This window comes from Chrysochloris asiatica, unplaced genomic scaffold (assembly GCF_000296735.1).
Source record: "Chrysochloris asiatica unplaced genomic scaffold, ChrAsi1.0 scaffold00133, whole genome shotgun sequence".
Lineage (NCBI taxonomy): Eukaryota > Metazoa > Chordata > Mammalia > Afrosoricida > Chrysochloridae > Chrysochloris > Chrysochloris asiatica.
Window position 1 is genome coordinate 7,302,542 of NW_006408651.1, and position 4,445 is coordinate 7,306,986.

Sequence of the window (4,445 nt, forward strand, 5' to 3'; positions counted from 1 at the left end):
GAGGTTGGCCCAGGATCAGACATTGTTTCATTCTGCTGTGCATGGGGTTGCTATGAGTCGGTTCTGACTCAATGGCACCTGACAACAACAACAAGATGAATTTTGCTGAACTGAGAAGAGAAGCAAATTTAGAGGGAAGTAGAATTTCTTTTTGGGGAAATAAAACTTGAAAACAGTCTATTTACAATATGGAAAATGAAAATTTCTAGCTGGATCCTAGGAAAAGTGTCAGCACATGCTTTTTGGAGTCCCCAAATGTCATCCAGGTCCTGCTTTCTGGACTACATACATTTGTCTCAAACAGCATCTCTTTTTCTCTTCAGATGCTATAAGTGCCAGACTGTGCACAAGAGAAAAATATTAAGCAATTAAAAAACAAAATATTAAAAGAGTCTTACCTTTTGTTTATCTCTTCAGAGCAATGATGTCAGCAAACAAGGTACATTTTTCCTGAATTGTTTGACTCTCATGGACTCCTATAGAGCCCATGAAAGACATATAGCTTTTCCTCAAGGAAGGTCTTTTATCGTTTGGATTCTAGTTCCCTCCAAAGGAGACTCATTTCTGTTCAGTGTCTGGTCTTGAAACAATCTGACTGAAATTCCCTTTAAACAACAGTTTTATTAAGTGGAAATGAATTTTCTTCTCTCTCTATTCCTTATCCTGGATTGTGATGCCTGTACCCTCCTAATTGTAGGAATTCTTTGAAGCTAGCTCCCTCAAGGAAGCTTGCACAAAGAACTGGGATGTGTGGTTATTTCAGAAGTCTCAGCGTCAGGCATCAAAAACAAGGAGAGGTCCATGCCTGAGCCCCATTCCCCTTTCTGTCTTGGAACAACCCGACTATCCTCTTAGATGATGCACATCGCTGAGAGGAAAATTTAAGTATCTCCACTCTTTCTCACCTTCACAAATGCTTTAAACACAGGCTTGGAAACTTTGTGGGTGCCTCACACTTTCTCAGATATTCCTTTTTGTTTGACTGAGGTGAAACGATACGGTTGTCGCTGGAACAAAACTGGCTGTGCCAGCAGATGTTTTGGGGCCATGGAACCTTATAACTGGAGGCAAACAGTGAACGCCCCTTTGGACTTGGAAACTGAAGTACTCCTCAGTGAAGGCTGGCTCAGCAACATCGCCTGTTAACTTAACTTTCCACCTGGGAAGTAGTATATTTGTGGATGGAGACTTGTAATTAGATTATGAGAATTGCTATCGAAGTGGCATAATGCCAGCAACTGGGTGGCATTGACAAAGGTTGACCCCATATGTTTACAGTGAGTAGATGCTTAGAAATCTCAACTAATATTTTTGTTTCTTCTTTCCTCTCTCATGATACTCATTTCCCCTCACTCAAACACAAACGCCATGGAAGACTTAAATAAGAATAATCATTGTTGCTGTTGCTAAGTGCTTTCGAGTCAGTTCTGACCCATAGCGATCCTGTGTAAGGTTTCCCGGGAGTGGCTGGTAAGCTTGAACCAGCGACCTTGAGGTTCAAACCAACTTTGCAGTCCAGCGCATTAACCCACAGCACCACACCAGGGCTCAAAGAATAATCATAGGCATGGTAAAAATTATCATGAAATGATCATACATCAGAAGGAAATGTAGGCACTTATAATAGTTGTAAGGAGCTCTGGTAGCATAGTGGTTGTGAATTGGGCTGCGAACCTCTGGGTCAGCAGTTTGAAACTACCAGCTGTTCCGTGAGAGAAAGATGAGGTGTTCTCTGGTAAAAATTTACAGCCTTGGAAACACTTTTCAGGGTCACTATGAGTTGGAACTGACTCCACGGCACATAACAACAATAACAACAATAAGAGCTGTACTCTTGTACTTGTAACATAATTATTATAGCATTCAGCTGTTTACTGGGACATAGATTTTATCACACTACACTATTGGCAGGGTAAGAATCACTGGGTTAACTGCCGGCTCACTAAATATGCTGAAGCCCCTTGACACTGCTGACTGCAAGGGACAGGGATAATACCCTCTTTACAGGAACATCAAGAGGTATTTCCTTTAAGTAGTTACGTTTTAAGGGATATGATTTCACCAGTGGCTTTGTCAATTTTTTTGTAATAACAGGATCCTACTCTATCTTTCTTTCTTTCTTTCTTTCTTTTCTTTTCTTTTCTTCTTTACTGTAGCACCACAATATGATGTACTGACATCTACGTGGGGGAAAAAAGAAATACAAAATAAGAATCACTGTCTGTCAAATCTAGTTTATTCCGAATTAAGTTATAATTTTTTATGAGGATTGTCCTAGACCTTTGCTTTTTCTCCTCATCTTTATTGTTTCTCCTTGAAAGATGATGTTTCTGCTGAAATACAGCCCATTCCCCAGAGAAGACAATAAGAATATAGTTTAGAGGTTTCAATAGTATTTTTTGATAATCCTGAATAGGATAAGCACTCGACCTAGAGGTTGATTTGAATGTCAAGGTCGGAAGTTCAAACTCACCAACTGCTCCTTGGGAATCCTATACAGAGTGACTATGAGTCAGAATTGACTCAGCGTCACTTATCAACAACACACCTCATGAGTGCTTTCTCTTCTTTCCCATTTAGAGGAGATCATGAACAGATTACTATATTTGATCCACAATACATTTTTACCTAATGTAAGTGATTAAGGATAGAAATTATCTAGTGGCATGCTATGAAAAACACTATAATACGTGAAGAATATGTGCTAAATCTGAAATACTTTTAGACGTAAACTCTCTGTAATAAGGTCTCAGTACTTAGGCAGAAAGACTTGTATGGCTTTTGAAGAGATGGAAAAGTAGAAAGAACCCTATTTTTGAAAAGGAAATCTTAATTTTTGAGAGTGAAATTAATGGAAGGATCCAAATCCTGGAATTTCCTCATTTTCTCTCTGATGGCATTATGACTTCCCAGCCAGTCCTACGTGCCTTGGCAAAAATAAAATAAAATAATGGTTATTTACAAAAATCTTAAACATCAGTTCATTTTGCTGGTGTGGCGCTATAGGATGGGCATTGGACCACAAGGCCTGTTTGAATTTCAAGGTCTGCAGTTCTTGGAAACCCTATACAGGGTCACTATGAGTAGACACTGACTCAAGGGCACTTAACAACAACAACAACAACAACAACAACAACTTCTCTATATAAAGGGTTTTAAATTCATCCAATTTAATGAACATTGGTCTTGACTTTACCAATAACCCTCATTTCATTTTTTTTCAACTAGCTTTCAAATGGTCGATGGGGCCATGTGGACTCTCTTTTTGACATCACAAAATTATGTATGTGCCAAGAACATTCCAAGTCTGGCCCCATTGTCTGAAAAAAAGGGTGAATTGCATCAGTGTCTACAGATGCAGGGAAAATCAGCCTGTCCTCTAACATGGTATAGTGTAGACCAAAGTGTCAGCCAATAGGGCTTGTTCTTACTTTCTAATCAGCTGCTTTGGTGCTTGACTGGACATTGCCACAGTCCTGATAGCTCTGGATAGTTAACAGTCTTGTTTGCCAACCACTTCGCTTTTTACCTCCATGTTGAGATGCTGACTTGGTCTCCTAGAAATGGCTTCTTTTAACCTAACGGACACGGAAGTAGATGTGATAGCTGTTAAAAAAAGAGTGCATTTTAATGGAAAAATGAGGTATTTTCCATTGTGGTAAAGTGCCTTTTTTCAATCATAAAATTGTTCAAAAGAGGAAGCAAAAAGAGGAACATCTATTCATTTGTTTTAACTGGAGTCTGTAAAATGAGTTCTTGTGAAAGCTTGTTGTTGTTAGTGGCTGTTGAATCCGTTCCAACTCATAGTGACCTTATGTTCAACAAAATGAGATACTGCCCAATCCTATGCCAGTCCCACAATCATTGCTATGCTTGAGCCCATTCTTGAAGCCACTGTGTCAATCCATCTTGTTGAGGGTCTTCTTCTTTTTGGCTGACCCTCTATTTACCAAGTATGATGTTTTTCTCATGGAGTGGCCCCTCCTGATAAGATACCCAAAGTTTGCGAAATAAAGTCTTGTTATCTTTGCTTCTCAGGACATTCTGGCTATACTTTTACCAAGACAGATTAATTCATTCTTCTGGTAGTTCACAGTCTTTCAGTATTCTCCAACCAAAGCTAGCTGGCATCTAGATGACACAGTAATGACTTCTTTCTAGCATCCAAATATTGTATATTCCGCTCCCATAATGATGTGAATTGTAAATATGATTCTAGATAAAAAATTGCTAGTCATGTGAGGAGTTTCAACATGATAACATGAGTGCAACAGAGAATGAATATCTGCATGTATGACCATTGAATGACAGGATTAGATGCTCTTAAGAGTAGACAAGAACTTGCTTTCTATGGCTAAGGAACTGATATCAGAAAGGCATTGTTCTAGCAGATATGTGACCCATGATCATTTAAAAATAACATGGCACTTCTTAATGATACATGG